The sequence below is a fragment of the Ceratotherium simum genome, chromosome 21, assembly GCF_057802395.1.
Source record: "Ceratotherium simum simum isolate JZ-2026a chromosome 21, ASM5780239v1, whole genome shotgun sequence".
In the NCBI taxonomy this organism is placed as follows: domain Eukaryota; kingdom Metazoa; phylum Chordata; class Mammalia; order Perissodactyla; family Rhinocerotidae; genus Ceratotherium; species Ceratotherium simum.
In genome coordinates, this window is record NC_141920.1 from 18,486,602 (window position 1) to 18,504,244 (window position 17,643).

The 17,643-nt window shown below is 39.6% G+C and overlaps 1 protein-coding gene and 1 non-coding gene across 2 annotated transcripts in view; both read left to right on the plus strand.

Annotated features, from left to right (window-relative positions):
• Window positions 1-17,643, plus strand: part of PTPRT (protein tyrosine phosphatase receptor type T) — a 1,015,836-nt gene that overhangs the window by 800,601 nt on the left and 197,592 nt on the right. The gene's annotated exons all lie outside the window — the stretch shown is intronic.
• Window positions 15,502-15,664, plus strand: LOC147914214 (U1 spliceosomal RNA). The gene has a single exon (XR_015555679.1). It is a non-coding gene; the product is annotated as a U1 spliceosomal RNA (small nuclear RNA).

A 17,643-nucleotide genomic window follows, 5' to 3' on the forward strand; every position in this document is an offset into this window, starting at 1 on the left:
GAGTCTACTTTCATTCTTTTGCATGTGGCTATCCAGTTTTCCCAACACCATTTGTTGAAGAGACTTTCTTTTCTCTATTGTATGTTCTTGGCTCCTTTGTCAAAGATTAGCTGTCCATAGATGTGTGGGTTTATTTCTGGGCTTTCGATTCTATTCCATTGATCTGTGTGTCTGTTTTTGTGCTGGTACCATGCTGTTTTGGTTACTACAGCTATGTAGTATATTTTGAAATCAGGGAGTGTGATACCTCCAGCTTTGTTCTTTTTTCTCAGGATTCCTTTACCTATTCGGAGTCTTTTATTGTTCCATATAAATTTTAGGATTCTTTGTTCTATTTCTGTGAAAAATGTTGTTGGAACTTTGATAGGGATTACATTGAATCTATAGATGGCTTTAAGAAGTATGGACATCTTAACTATGTTAATTCTTCCAATCCAAGAGCATGGAATATCTTTCCATTTCTTTGTGTCTTCTTCAATTTCTTTCAGCAATGTTTTATAGTTTGCAGTGTACAGCTCTTTCAACTCTTTGGTTAAGTTTATTCCTAGGTATTTTATTCTTTTTGTTGCAATTGTAAATGGGGTAGTATTCTTAATTTCTCTTTCTGCTACTTCGTTGTTAGTGTATAGAAATGCAACTGATTTTTGTATGTTGATTTTGTATCCTGCAACTTTACCATATTCGTTTATTACTTCTAAAAGTTTTCTGGTAGATTCTTTAGGGTTTTCTATATATAAAATCATGTCATCTGCAAATAGTGACAGTTTCACTTCTTCCTTTCCAATTTGGATCCCTTTTATTTCCTTCTCTTGCCTGATTGCTCTGGCTAGGACTTCCAGTACTGTGTTAAATAGGAGTGGTGACAGTGGGCATCCTTGTCTGGTTCCTGTTCTTAGAGGGATAGCTTTCCGTTTTTCGCCATAGAGGATGATGTTAGCTGTGGGTTTCTCATATATGGTCTTTATGATGTTGAGGTACTTTCCTTCTATCCCCATTTTATTCAGAGTTTTTATCATAAATGGATGCTGTATCTTGTCAAATGCTTTCTCTGCATCTATTGAGATGACCATGTGATTTTTATTCTTCATTTTATTAATGTGGTGTATCATGTTGATTGATTTGCGAATGTTAAACCATCCCTGCATACCTGGAATACATCCCACTTGATCATGGTGTATAATCTGTTTAACATATTGTTGTATGCGATTTGCTAGTATTTTGTTGAGGATTTTTTCATCAATGTTCATCAGTGATATTGGCCTGTAATTTTCTTTTTTTTGTATTGTCCTTGTCTGGTTTTGGTATCAGGGTAATGTCGGCTTTGTAGAATGAGTTGGGGAGCTTCCCCCCATCCTCAATTTTTTGGAGGAGTTTGAGAAGGATAGGTATTAAGTCTTCTTTGAATGTTTGGTAGAATTCACCAGGGAAGCCGTCTGGTCCTGGACTTTTATTTTGGGGGAGGTTTTTGATTAGTGTTTCGATCTCCTTACTGGTGATTGGTCTATTCAAATTCTCTACTTCTTCTTGATCCAGTTTTGGAAGGTTGTATGATTCTAAGAATTTGTCCATTTCTTCCAGATTGTCGAATTGTTTGACATATAGCTTTTCATAGTATTCTCTTATAATCTTTTGTATTTCTGAGGTGTCTGTTATAATTTCACCTCTTTCATTTCTGATTTTACTTATTTGTGCCTTCTCTCTTTTTTTCTTGGTGAGTCTAGCTAAAGGTTTGTCAATTTTGTTTATCTTTTCAAAGAACCAGCTCTTGGTTTTATTAATTTTTTCTATTTTTTTTTTTTTGGTCTCTATTTCATTTATTTCTGCTCTATTTTTTTTTATTTCCCTTCTTCTACTGATTTTGAGCTTTGTTTGTTCTTCTTTTTCCAGTTCCTTTAGGTACATTGTTAGATTGTTTATTTGAGATTTTTCTTTTTTGTTGAGATAGGCCTGTATTGCTATAAACTTCCCTCTTAGAACCGCGTTTGCTGTATCCCATAAATTCTGGCATGTCATATTTTCATTTTCATTTGTCTCCAGGTATTTTTTTATTTCTTCTTTGATTTCTTTGTTGACCCAGTCGTTGTTCAGTAGCGTTTTGTTTAATCTCCACATATTTGTGGCTTTTCTGATTTTCTTCCTATAGTTGATTTCTAGTTTCATACTGTTGTGGTCAGAAAAGATGCTTGGTATTATTTCAATCTTCTTAAATTTATGGAGACTCGTTTTGTGGCCTAATATGTGATCAATCCTGGAGAATGTTCCATGTGCATTTGAAAAGAACGTGTATTCTTTGGTTTTTGGATGGAATGCTCTGTATATATCTACTAGGTCCATCTGTTCTAGTGTATCATTTAAGGCCAGTGTTTCCTTATTGATCTTCTGTTTGGATGATCTATCCGTTGGTGTAAGTGGAGTGTTAAAGTCTCCTACTATTGTTGTGTTACTGTCTATTTCTGTTTTTATGTCTGTTAATAATTGCTTTATATATTTAGGTGCACCTACATTGGGTGTGTAGATATTTACAAGTGTTATATCCTCTTGTTGGATTGTTCCCTTGATCATTATGTAATGCCCTTCTTTGTCTCTTTTTACAGGTGTTGTTTTAAAGTCTATTTTGTCTGATATGAGTACTGCTACTCCAGCTTTCTTTTCATTGCCATTTGCGTGGAGTATCTTTTTCCATCCCTTCACTTTCAGTTTGTGAGTGTCTTTAGGTCTGAAGTGTGTCTCTTGTATGCAGCATATATATGGGTCTTGTTTTTTTATCCAATCAGCCACCCTATGCCTTTTAATTGGAGCATTTAGTCCGTTGACATTTAAAGTAGCTATTGATAAGTATGTACTTACTGCCATTTTTTAACTTTTTTTTCCTCAGTGTTTTAGTAGTCCTTCTCTGTTCCTTTCTTCTTCTATACAGAATTGATAGTCTCTTTAGTTTGACCTCTGTCTGAAAGCTCTACTCTTTAACTCCCCTCCTCCCTCCTTTTATGTTTTGATATCATATTTAACCTCTTTTTTGTGCATTTGTATCCATTACGTTCTTATCATGAAAATAGATAATTTTTCCTATTTGTGGTCTTCTCTTTTCCCCTTAAATCAGTCCCTTTAACATTTCTTGTAGCACTGGTTTCTTGGTGACAAACTCCTTTAATTTTTGCTTGTCTGGGAAATTTTTGATCTCTCCTTCCATTTTGAATGATAACCTTGCTGGGTAGAGTATTCTTGGCTGTAAGTTTTTTCCTTTTAGCACTTTAAATATATCATGCCATTCTCTTCTAGCCTGTAAGGTTTCTGCTGAGAAGTCAGCTGATAGCCTTATGGGGTTTCCTTTGTATGTAACTTGACTTTCTCTTGTGGCTCTTAGGATTCTCTCTTTACCTTTAATTCTGGACATTTTGATTATGATGTGTCTTGGTGTGGGCCTCTTTGGGTTTATCTTGTTTGGGGCTCTCTGTGATTCCTGTGCTTGGATGTCTGTTTCCTCCCTTAGGTTAGGGAAGTTTTCATCTATTATTTCTTGAAATAGATTCTCTGCCCCTTTGTCTTGCTCTTCTCCTTCGGGGACACCTATAACACGGATGTTAGTGGGCTTGATGTTGTCCCAGAGGTCCCTTAGACTGTCCTCACTCTTTTTAATTCTTTTCTCTTTTACCTGTTCAGCTTGGGTAATTTCTTCTAGCCTTTCGTCCAGCTCACAGATCCGTTCTTCTGTATCCTCTACTCTGCTTTTGAGTTCCTCTAGTGAATTTTTCATTTCCAGTATTGTATTCTTCATTTCTGATTGGTTCTTTTTTATATCTTCCATTTCTTTGTTGACCTTCTCACTGAGTTCATCTATTCTTCTTCCCAGAGCAGTGAGCACCCTTAACACTCTTAGTTTGATCTCTCTGTCGGGTAGGTTGCTCATTTCTGTTTCACTTAGTTCCTTTTCTGGGGTTTTGTCCTGCTCCCTTACTTGGAATGTATTCTTTTGCCTCCTCATTTTGCCTCTTTCCCTGTGCTTGTATCTACGTATTAGGTAGGTCAGCTACGTCTCCTGCTCTTGGATAGGTGACCTTATGTAAGTGATGGCTTAGGAGGCCTACAGTGTGCTTCCCTCAGTTCTCAATGTTCCAGGGGTGACCTCTATGTGGGCTACGTGTGTCCTTCTGTTGTGGCCTGTTTGGTCTCCCTGTAGGCGCCCAGGGAGGCTGAGTTATGCTCCTGGCCAGCTGTTGTAATGCTCAGCTGCTTGTAGTTGTTGTGGGACCTTCAGTCTCTTTATCAGGTGTGGGTAGCCCCAGCACAGTTGGCTGCAAGTTCTAATACCACATTTGTGTTACAGTATTTCTTTTAAGTGAGTAGGCCCCCAGCGTGGCAGGTTGTTAGGCTCAGGGCCTTACAATTGGTATAAGCCTCCAGCATTTAGGTCTCTTGTCAGCTCTCTGAGGATTGCAGCTGGGTGGGACTGGCCTCAGGCACGGGAGCACCCAATTGTTTCAGGCTTTGGAAGGTGGGGCAAACCCCCATGTGGGTCTTGGAGAAGCACAAGTCTTCTGCAGCTGGCAAGCCCTGCTGCCCACAGGTTCACACACACAGTCAACACAGTCCTGCCCTGTGTGCGCGCCCCGACCTCCCGAAGCGGACCCAGTCTCTCCATGGCGGGAGCCCCACACACTCCACCAGTGCCCCACACTCTCCACCCGCTCCTTGTGCATGCCCTGCCCCACTGAAGTTGGCTCAGTTGCCAGGCTGCAGAGAATCCAGTCACCAATCTATGCAGGCCCACAAGTTGCCTAAGGGCTTGTTGTTGGGTGGGGCCAGTCTCTAGGGTGTGCTGCCTGCCCTGGTTGAGCTGGATTAAATCATTGCTCTAGCAGGTGGGGCAGACCTGGGCTAGCAGGCCTCAGGGAGAGCTCCAATGGCGTCTGTGTCAGCACGCTCACACCAGGCCACAACAATGGCCACTGCCAATATCCCAGTCCCTGGAGAGGTCTCACCTCTCACCGAGATGCACACAGGGCCTATTAGGTGAGTCTCTTTTCACCAAAGCACTGTGCACCTTTCTTTCTGGTGATTTTAGGTTGCTTTCTGAAATGGGTGAGTTTGCGCATGGGCCCTTTAAGAGCCGGTTTTACTTTCTTTGTGAACCAGTATTCTGGGGGTACTCCCCAATGTTTTAGTAGCAGGCAAAATCAGATATTATGCCACTTGTCTTGATTGTGCTGGGTCCACAAAATGCCCACGGCGGTGGTGCTCCCAGGCTCAGGGCCCCGCTCCTCCAGGGAGGGCTGCCTATCTTTGGGTGGCTCCCAGGCGGCTGTGAGGCGCTGCGGCTTTTGAAGGCGGTGATTTTCCTCTCCAGAAGGGAGTTTCTGCCTCTTCTACCTCAGTTGGGATTGTCCCTTGTTGCAGGAGTTCCTCTTATCCAGTTTTCAGTTCTGTCTCAGGGGTAATTTTTCCACGAGTAGTTGTAAATTGGCTGTGTCCGCGGGAGGAGGTGAGTTCAGAGTCTGCCTACGCCGCCATCTTGACTTCCTCCAAGGCACTTCTTCTAAGTGCTTGGAAAAAAGCATTAAGCCAAACAGATAAAAAAAATGCCTGCTCTCGTGGCGTTTACATTCTAGTAGGGGAGAAACCAAAAGTAAACAAATAAACAAGTGAAATAATATGTCAAATAATTAATCATTAGACTTACGAATGTGAAAGTCACTCATTAAATGTTGACTATCATTAGGATGAGGATAAAGACATTTTGTAAACTCTACAGTGGTCTATACAAACGTGGAGTATTTTAATCCAGCCCTATAAACACTATGGAGAGTCCAAGTATGATGTGCATTATGAGGCATGGTGCTCGGAGGCATTTTCTTGAAGTGTGAGTTGTTCACAGGCACTTGTGTTGGGAATTTGATCAGATTAGTAATATTACATTTGCCCGTTGATGCTTTCTTAGAGAATACAAGGGCAGTCCCATCTATTGGAGGACTCCCATCTGTTGGAGTGCTGAATTCTCAGCACCTGGCTTTCTTGTGGATCAGGCCATATTGTAACCATTTGTTTTGGATACAGCTATATTATAGATGTATAACATTTTAAAATTGGATGATTTTAACGTAGACCAGAAGCCGACAGAGAAATCTCCAATAAAGCATTCTTGGCAGGGCACTCTATAGCCTCAGCTTGACCACTGCAATTCTCTGGAGGAAAAGAGTTGATTCCTTTGTGCAACAGGTAAAATTATTACAACTTTCTTCCTCTATAAAGCCAAATTCTGCCTCCTTAGCTCTCTACTATTGGGCACTTGTACTGATTTGAAAAAGTCAAATCTTTCTTTGTCATGTCAATCTTTTGGAGAAAATATGACAGTACCAACTACCATCCCTGGCCACCCAGGCCATTTCTCATTAACATGCGATTACTTCTAATTCTCATATGATGTGATTTCTGTATCTTTCATCCTGTTTATTCTGTTCTCTCATAGACAGACTCCTTTTTTCCAGTGCCCTTCTTAAAAAGGGGTGCCAAGAACCTAGCACTGTGCTTCAGATATAGTTAAGCCATGACTGGTACATTTTAACTATTCCTCCCCTCTTGACCATACTCTAATACATTATTTCTCAAACATACCAAGATATTTTTCTCACTTCGGGGCCTTCATGCAAGCTGTTATTTCACCTGAGTCTCTCTTTTCTTTGTTCTTTGCAGAACTAGTACCTTCTGATTTTTCAGGCCTCGTCTTCAATGTCACATCCTTTAGGAGCTTCCCGACTATATTACCTAAGAGCCATCCACAGCAATATTCACTTACATGATAACTTGTTATTTTTCTTTATAATACTGGACATAGTTTTAATTGCACTTGGTTTTGTGTAGTGCATGTCTCCCTTGTTAGACTGAGAGCCACAGGAAGTAGGGACTCTGTTTTGTTTGCTGCTGTATCCTCCACACTGAGTGCAGTATTTAATGCATAGCAGATACTCAACAATCATTTGATAAATGAATGAGGATACAAAATGTTTCTTGTTGTCTGTGTCTGTCTCATTTTCCTCACTTATAAAATTGAAATAGTAATACACACTTCACACAATCATTCTGAGGATTAAATGAGGAAAGATCTTGAATACTGAAAGGCATCAAGTAAGTTTCAGTACCGTCTGAATTTCCACTCAGCGTAGCATGAGAGATGTGGTTCTGAGCTATTTTCACCATAGACAGATGAGCCCTAAAGGACCTTCCTTCCATCATAGCAGACTTTTCCCCAGCTGTCTCATTTCCCAAGCTCCAGGCTCCTGGGAAGCCTTGATTTCCTCCAAATCCTCCAAATGATACCCAGAGTATCTGTCTCAGTTGTAAACAGCGGGCGGGTGCAGTTTTGCATTGTTTCTTTCCCACTCTTCCCAGAATGAGGTCTGCTGAATCTACTGTTCTCTGCATCCCCACCACCATTAGCCATGATTGTGAAGTTGAAAGGACCATAATTAATGGTTGGATGCAAAACAAGTGTGGCGAATTCACGCAAATATCCATCAGAAGCCACCTTTTGTTGGGTAATGCTGTTGTGCATGTTCTATTTATGCACAGAGAAAACTGTTTCCTCGCTGTATCCTTTTCATCTTATGGGGGCACATTTAACCTGGATGATGCCTCTGCCAAATGGTGAACTAAATAAGAGAAGTGGGAAGTAGAAGGGTGATTGTTCTCTTTCTCTCACTTCCTCTTCCAGCTTCTGAACTCAATTGCCTCTTGAGAGCAGTTGGAAGCCAGATATTATTTTGAATGGGTCTTCATGTTTGCAGTGTAATCACATTATAATAGTTGGGATGACCTAGGCAGAGCTGGATTAGGAAAAATTCTTTGTGTCTAAATGAATTGGATGAAACTATATTTAGTTGTGTCCAAGCACTGTTAGAAGAATGTTTGCACATGAATGGGTTTTCTGCAGCGTGGTGGCATGGAAAGAACTGAGAGTTGGGCATCAAGACAGACGTGGCTTGAATTATGGCTGTTCTCAGTTATGTGAACTTGAACTGGTTACTTAACATCTCAAGATATATAATGTGATTAATGATTTACCTCCCCAAAATTTGGGGAGAGTAAATGAGACAATGTATATAAGGCATCTGTCACAGATGTTGTAAAATGTTTTCTTTTCCTTTTTGCTGTTTTGCTGGGGTCCCTCTCCTGAGGGAGGGGAGGGTTGGTGCATCCTTACCTGGTATATCCCAATTTGTCCAGTAGACTCCTCATGAAAGCACATAACTTCCTAACTCTGGAGGACCTCAGGAACCATGTCTATGCAGCAGCCGTTGATTGCCTTGACTCACCTATGACTCAATTGCTTTATAACCCCACCCCCAGCTTTATTTTTCTTTTATTTTTCAGCAGAACTGAGATATTTGAGAACATCTGTAATGACCAACACACTTCCCCATTATGCCCTAAGCTTTTCCTTCAAATTCTCATAATACCCAGACTCACTCTTGAAGCATCTGTGAGGTTCCTATTACAGATCCTGAGAACTTTATATTATTGAGCACCTGCTGCATCTCAGACACTAAGCAAAGTGCTTTCACTTATATGTGATTGGTCTCATAGACAAGGTGACGCCATTCAAATCAGTGGGTGGATGGACTGCCAGAAGTACCCTGGAATCTCATAGCATCTAAGTTCCTTCACACTGAAGGAGGGATTTTGTTTAACAGCTTTTTCTCTTTACCTCTGTGGAGATATGGTAAAGAAATGTCTAATACTCCCTGTGACACTGTTCCACTGTGAAAGGCAGTGGTTCTTCCAAGTCTACCGTGCATTGTGGTTGAGAGATCTCAAAAAATCTTCAATCCCTCCCACCCGTCAATGGCTGAGCCAAGATAACAGAAAACTGTGAACCAAAGGCCTCCACATATCCTTCTTATGACTTGTTGCCATACTCCTATGTTAGGAACATATTTCTGGGTTTTAATAGCTCTATAGCAGCCTTGTAGAAGTGGAGAGGGGGACTGAGAAATGGACACTTAGAATCCAGGACTATCATCATAAATTTTCCATAACCACTTTGGAAAGCCTTGGCCTGGTAAATGCCCCCTCCCTGTTCTTGTCTGTCACCAGAGCCTAGATTCCATGTCCCATCTACCTGCCTAGGCCTCCTTCCCAGTTCTCAGTGGATTCTATCTCCTGGGATCACCCAGCACCTTGGGCATATCTACCTCTAAACCTCCATTCCCCCATTTGAGACTTATCACCTGTTCTTGAAAGCTTTGAACTTTTGTTGAAGCTCTGTTGGGTCTCAAACATCTCTTCCCAGGTAAGAGAGAAATTCCCTGAGTGTCACCTTGTACAAATACCAAGATGAGTTCTCCCAGGTTGCTAATTTATTTTTTCACTCACTTACAGTTTCTACAGATTTTATTATCATGGTATGAGACCTAAGGGACCAAGAACATTTTCCTTTCAATACAAATATACTTTAAACTCATTTGGAGAAGGAAATGAAGGTTACCCACATGTTGACAGCTGATAATCTTGTCAGTCCGGGCCTTGAGGCATCAATGCTCCAGACCCAGGTCCCACAAAGGCTCATGGAAATAGCAGCCTAAATTTCCATATAGCAGGGTTTCTGCCTCCATCGGGCCCCCTCCAAACTGAGGGTCTCCATGGAGGTCAGCCCAACTGGCCCCTAAATGATGAAAAAGTGGGGAAACTTCTGAATTTGGAAGCTGGATCTGTGGGTTTAAGAACTGGCTCTGCCATATTTCAACTATATGAACTGAATATTGGCCTACTAAACTTCAGTTTCCCCATCTGTCAAATGGGGATGAGATGTGCCCTCCCAAGCTCACTGAGGTCTTGGTGAGGAGTAAACAATAGGCGTAGTAACTCTTTGCACATTCCTAAGCACTTTTCAAATGAAGGTGTTGCTAACACGAACATATGTGTGTGTGCAAATTCAGTATATGTGTATTTATGCATACATACATGCACATAAATGTTTAGTGTGTGTATGTATGTACATATATGTAAACATATATATGAGTGTGTATGTATACATATTACATATTCAGTTAAAATAAAATTTTAAATTAGATCAGGAATCTTAATGGAAGACACATTATTGCACCAGAGGACTAGTATAGGTGGTTAATGAAACAGAAACTTACTTTTGCTTCTTTTTTTTTTTTAAACAATTTTTATTTATTTATTTATTTTTTTGTGAGGAAGATCAGCCCTGAGCTAACATCCATGCTAATCCTCCTTTTTTTGCTAAGGAAGACCGGCTCTGAGCTAACATCTATTGCCAATCCTCCTCCTTTCTCCCCCCCGCCAAGCCCCAGTAGATAGTGGTATGTCGTAGTTGCACATCCTTCTAGTTGCTGTATGTGGGACGTGGCCTCAGCATGGCCGGAGAAGTGGTGCGTCGTTGTGCGCCCGGGATCCGAACCCGGGCCGCCAGTAGCGGAGCACGTGCACTTAACCGCTAAGTCACAGGGCCGGCCATTACCTTTACTTCTTGAGCTTCCTGAAAGCTATGGCAAAGATGGGCATATGACAGGTTTGCATAGCTCCTTTTACTGGATAGAACGAAGCATATGTGTTTTTCATGAGAGATACTAGAAGGGGGATTTATCATATACATCATTACATAAGGGGCCCTGAGGAGATACCAGTCAATATTATAATATCATTTTTGCTCAAATCCTCCATTAGTCCCTCTTCCATCAATGTCGTGATACAATATTAAACTGGAATTTAATGAAGCAATTTACACTCAAGGATTCGGTCTGTTTTCTGTGCTATATAATTTCATTAATGCTATTAATTAGTGCTATTAAATAAGATTAATAGATCTCAAAGTTTCCTTTGCCTCAGCATTTTTTATGAATATGCCTCTTATGGGGTCTTTCCTATTGCAAAGATTGGCGCTGACCGTCTATTTGACCTTAGGGAAGTGATTTAAACTCTCCGAGTCTCGTTATAATTTGGAAAATTTTGATGCCCATAGTATCAAATTTGTAAAAATGTTTGTAAATACTAAATGAGGAGATGTATAAAAAAATGCTTATCATGGTGCATGATGGACAATAAACGCTCAATGTCGGCTATCATTCTTAGAATAGCACAGATGGTATACATGAAGCAGAGGGTAGAGGTGCACTAAGGAAAGAACAAGCAAAATCTGTGGATGCGCAGACATTTTTAACCCATCAATCAATTTTGAATAGACTGTGGACAGGGTGTGGGAGGAGGGAATTCAGGAAGGAGAAACAAATTCAGTGAAGTCCAGGGTGTGCAGAGACACCAGTTGACATGCTGGATGCATCGAGAAGAGAGAGAGAGTGAAATTTCAAAGGAAAGTTGGGAATGTTGTATATATAGAAAGACAAGTGGGGAAGTGAGACAGTTCTTCTGCAGGCCCTTCCTGGAGGCTGAATTTTGGTCGAGTTCCTACTTTTACTTCACGGCCACCAACTTTGCAAACTCATAATCTCAGTTTATCAGGATACAGAATTGAGAGGAGATTAAAATAAACCAAACCCACAAGAGACTGATGGAAATAGTAGGCAATGATTTTTTTTTAATCATTTCTTCCCTCCAAAAATATCCCTAAGTCTTTCCTATTCAGAAGTCTGGGTTGCCCAGGACACCTTACCTTCTATATCCAATTGTCACCAAGTCCTACTGGTTCTACACTCTAAAATTCTCTCCAATCCATATACTTTTCCCATCTCCAGAACCACCATCCTAGTCCTGAATACCATCATCTCTTGCCTGGGAAACCTTAACAGCCTCCTAATTGGTCTTACCAAATCCACTTTTACTGCCTCAAACCCATTCTCCAACCACAGCAAATGTAAATTGATACTATATGTATCTTTATTTAACAGTCAAACAAGCCAAGACTCAGAGAGGCCATGATTTGCCAAAGCCCATTCCAGAAGCAAGAGACTGAGCTGGGTTTGAACCTGTGCACGTAAAAATGCCATTATGTGGTCCTGTGCATTTAGTGGCATGCTTCATGCTGAGTCATAACTCCACAAAGTGGAATCTGGCTAGACTGAAACCAGCAGGAGTCCCTAAAAATCCCCAGTCCCCCACACATCCACATTTTTCTCTTTCTCCCACCAGACAGGGCCAGCCTCAATCCCCCACTCAATCTTGAAACACCTGCTGGCCCTGCCGTTAACATCAACAAATAATGAGGAGCTGTACTAATAACAATTATCATAAATTGGCCTTTGATTACATCTGTCACCTGAGAATTTCAAAGACTTTACAAACATCCATTAGTAATTACAGCTCAAAGGATCGCTCACAGAGAGAGGGATCATTAAGGTCAGATAAGAGCTGTGCAGGGAGGCATGAAGGACAGCACTGGCTTAGGCTGGTTTAGACCCGAGAGTCACCAGTCCCTAGTGGAAGGTCTAGGCTTCTCTCCGCGAGGCTCAGAGGAACCACACTTCTGACATTCCAATTAGGGGATAATTTGTACAGCTGTTCCATAGCCTCAGAGTCCTGCTGCTGAGGAATGGGAAGCATAAAATGTAGTTTTGGAAGGGAGCTTATAGATTGTGCAGTTCCCTTCTTTTAGCAGAAAAAGAAACTGAAGTCCAGAGTGGGGAAGTGATTTGCCCAAGGTCAGAGCCACGGCTTAAACCTAGTCTCTCACATCCTATCCGCATCTGTCCACTCTGCAAAATTGTGCCATCATTGGCCATGCTCTCCTCTGTAAGAGATATTGGTGATGATGATGATAAAAGTCCAACAATCACTTATTAAAGGCTTGCTCTGAGTCAGTGGGGAAGATATACAGGTAAGTAAGATACAGTTCCTGCCCTCAGGGAACCCACAATCCACTGGAAAAGACAATTATGAAAACAAATGTGTACAATAAACTGTATCAGGAATCACATTGGCAGAATACCCAGTGTACAGTTGGAAGCCTGGAGATGGAGGGGATGAGGAGTGCTTATAAAAAGTAATATTTGAGCTGAGCATTGAAAGATAAGTGGGCTTTTTCCACACAGACAATAGGGCAGAGGACAGAGTATGTCCTGCAAAGGGAGCACCTAGGCAGAGGCCCAAAGGTTGGAAACTCCATGATACATTTGAGGAGATTTGGTGGGGTTGGTTCCAGGACATAGAGAGAAGACCAGAGAGAGACAGAGAGTAGTTAATTGGGGGCTTGCGTGCTATGCTAACAAGCTTGGAATTTATTCTGTTGAACACAGGGAAAATGATCTTGTCAATAATCCCAATATCAATTTATTACAGTTATAAAGCCATGCACGTATACTTCTTTGTATCTTTCAGGCATTTGTGCACTCAAAATTTTGTTCAACCCAGTGAGGTGTACAGAGGGTATTGCTACTATTTTATAGATGAGGACACTATGACTCAAAAAGACTAAGGAATTTACCCAAGGAATTTATCCAATGAATTTACCCAAGTTCACTCAACCAATGAGAAATGAAACTAGAATTTGAATATCTGACTTGATTCATTTTTTATAGCATATATAATATGTGCAAGGCACTATGCTATCAGTGAAAAGGATGGTCAAGTCTCTTCCTTTCATGGTCTTTACATCTGGTGGGGAGCGTGGAAAGTGACAATTAGTAAATATACAAATAAATAATTTCATATAGTCACAGGTGAGAATAGAAAAGAGTGATATGATAGAGGGTGACTGGAGAGTGTGGGAATTGAGTGGAACCATCAGGGAAGACATCTTTGAGGACGTGACAGATAACAGAACTCGAATGATGAAGAGGTGAAGATCTCATGGCATTCCAGGGCAGAGGGAACAGCAATGCAAAGCCCCTGGGGATGAAATAAATTCAGCACATTCAGAGATTATAAATAAGATCAAGACTCCTGGAGGGGGAAAGTGGTAAGAAGCTAGTCAGAAGAGATAGCAGAGTTGGCTTATGCAGGGCGATGAGGGTCGAGGGGAGGAGTTGGCATTTTATCCTTAGTCCACTGGGAATTCATTGGAGAGTTTTAAATGAAGAATAGTGAGATCTGACTTAAGTAATTAAAAGATTCTCTGGCTAATGGTGGAGGAGGTGGGCATTGATTATGGGGGTCAAGAAAGGCTGTAGACAAAGTGGACAAGAAGCTGTAACAGTCATCCAGGCAAGAGATTGTGGCAGTTTAGACCAAGGTGGTGACAGCTGAGGCCAAGAGAATATGATGTATTCAGTGTATGGAAAAATATTTATTGTTCACTCTCTGTAAAAAATGTGTTAATATGTAAATTTTCAAACATGTACAAAAATAAAGAGGATAATAGACTCATTTCTATATACACATCACTCAGCTTCAACAATGATCAATCCATGGCCAATCTTTTTTCCTTTCTACCCCAAGTCATTCCCTCTGCTTTTCCAAATATTTTTAACTCTTTATTTCAAGGTATGTTCAGTCTAACAGAAAAGTGTCAAGAATAGTATAAAGAGCTTTCATAAACTGTCCACCCCAATTCCCTAATTGCTTACAGATTACCACATTTGCTTTATCATTCCATTCTCTCTGTCTCTCTGTCTGTCTCTCCCTCCCCTTCCTGCCCCCCGTCTGTTTGTCTATTGATCTATCAATTGATCAATCACCTCTTTACACCTAAACACTTCAATATGCATTTCCAACACAATACAATTACCAGGAAATTAATGTTGATGTAATAGCCCCAATTTTGCCAATTGTCTCATTTATGTCCTTTACATTAAATTTCGAAAAATCTGGTCCAGGATCACATGTTACATTTAGTTGTCATGTCTCTTTAGATTCCTTGTATCTCGGTCTTTCCTTGGCTTTCATGACCTTGATTCTTGAAAATGACAGGCCAGTTATTTTGTAGAATGTCTGTCATGTTGGGTTTGTCTGAGGTTTGCTCACGATTAGATTCTGCTTATGCCTTTTTGGCAGGAATACTACAAAAGTAATGCCGAGTTCTCAGTGCATCATATCAGGAGGCACATGATATCCATATGTCCCATTACTGTGATGTTAACTTTGATCACTTAAACTGTTGTCCACCAAGGTTTTCTCCACTGTAAAGTTACTATTTCTTTTTAATGTATACATATTTTGTAAGAATATATTCCTAGACTGTGTAAATATCCTGTTCTTCATCAAACTTCATTTCTTAGTTTTAGCATTTGTTGACGATTCTTGTCTAAATCAATTGGTAAGATATTTGCCAAATGATGATTTTCTAATTCCATCATTCCTTCTACATGTATTTGTGAGGATGAGCTCTCCTTTCTCCCCCGTTTCTAGTGTATTCATTTATTTCTATTAGTCATAACTCATAGATTCTTATTTTATTCAGTAGGTTATAACACATTGCCATCATTATTTATTTTTATGCTCAAATGACCCCAGTCTTAGCTAGTGAGAGCCCCATCAAGTTGGTTCCAATGTTTTTTTTTTCTTTTTTTAAAAATATTTTGCCAACTTTTTATCATATAAAAACCATACCATTTGATTTTTTTTATACATATGCATTTTTCGAAGTAGCAGGATGGACTTACCTGGCAGGAGAGATACCGTGTTCACAAAGGTAGTTTTCCCAGGGCAAGGCTTATCCGTTGCACTCCGATGTGCTGACCCCCACAATTTCTCCAAATGTGAGAAGCTTGACTGCATAATTTGTGGTAGTAGGGGACTGCATTCATGCTTTCCCCTGAAAAAAAAAGTAAGAGGATGGAATATATTTTATTTAACAGGTTATTAGCTTGATCTATCAATTTGAACATTTAAATAAACAGTACGTGGCTTCCTTTTGTCCCTCTGCCCAGGCCCTGCAAATATAAGAAGTGAGCCTTCAGGGAAGTATCTATGTCCTTCTGACATGTCCCCATCAGTTCTTAAATACTTATTTTCTTTCTAGCACAATATTTTGTGCTTTCTTTGCCCCAACCCGCTAGTGAGAAATGGTGCTTAGAAACCAAGATTTGGGAACTAGTGAATATCATTGCTAATGGGTATCATTGCTTCTAGGCTCTCTGAGTGAACATCAACACAAGTTATACATATATCTATATATTTTCCTGTATCTATTTCTCTCTCTCTCTTTAAAACCAAAAATTTTTATAATGATAGCCCCAATTCCAATCCAACATCACAGCATTCATTCCAGTCTTCACTCCCCAGACCCATATTTTAACTTGCTTCTCTGACAGTGAGAAGCTTGACTTTCATTATTCTCAACACACTTCCTTATTTGTTCAACCCTAGAATACCCAGAAAGTATTTTCAGAATTATTAACCCATGCCACTTCATAAAACAAACCCATTAATTAGAGTTTGATATATACTTATAGTTCTTTTTAAGTCTGAGGGTGTATAAAATATTGTGTTCAAAAGTTACTTGGTTTAGTTCTTTTTCTGTCCCTAGGGTATGGTTATATATTTATCTGAAATACAGTTATATTCATTTGTTTCTTTTTGTTTCTGATTTTAGGCTCAATTTCCCCATCCTTATTGATTTTTTTTGGGGGGGGGGTTATGTAAAATATTATAGCACGGTTCCAAAAGCCTAAGCTGTACAAAAAAAGTGCATGCTGAAAAGGTACACACCATGTCTTTCACCCCATTCGCACCATCTCCTATGGGAAACCAATGTTGTTAGTTTCTTATAATTCTTTTTGGAAAATAATTAAGAAGTTCACATGTATTTTATTTCCCCTTCTTCTTATAGAAAAGGTAACATAGTATGGATGCCTGAAATCACTTTATATTAGTACATAGAGGTCTTCCTCATTTTTCTTTACAGCTGTGTAGTATTTCATTGTGTAGATATATCTTAGTTTATTCAGTTACTCTCATGTATGGACGTATAGATTGTTTCCAATATTTTTCAATTGCAACCATTGCTACAACAAAAAAACATGTGTGTGTATATGTGTGTGTGTGTATATATATATATATATATATATACATACTCTTATTGTTGGAGGTATGTCTTCAAGGCACATTCCTAGAAAAGGGATTGTTGGATCACAAGGGGAACAAATATGCAGTTTTGCTAGATATTTCTAAATTCCTTCCTTAAGGATTCAATCAATTTTCATTTTCTCCAGAAATGTGTCAGACTATCTCTTTCTCCACAGCCTCACAACACTTTGTGTGGTCTAACTTTAATATTTGTCAAAGTTATATATATATAATTTTATCTCAACATAGCTTTAATTTTCTTTCTTTTACTATAAGTAAAGTTGACGTCTTTTCATATATTTAGGAGACATTTTTATATAATTTTTGAATTACCTTTTGATGTCTTTGCCAAATTTTCTATCAAATTTTTTACCTTCTTTCCCCTCAATTTTTAAGAGCTATTTATATGTCAGGGATGTTAACCCTTTACCTATGATATATGTCACAATTTTCCCAGTTTATTTATCTTTTGACTTTGCTTATAGTGATTTTGCCACACCAAAAAAAAAATGTAGTCAAATTCATCAATTATTTTTTCTTTTATTGCATCCAGACTTTGAGTCACTGTGAAAAAGCCTTTTCTTTCACCATGGTTATAAAGGAATTCGGCCATGTTTGCTTCTAGTACTTGTATAGCTTCATTTTTTTTGTTTGTTTTAATCTTTTTTATTTATTTATTTATTTTGTGAGGAAGATCAGCCCTGAGCTAACATCCATGCCAATCCTCCT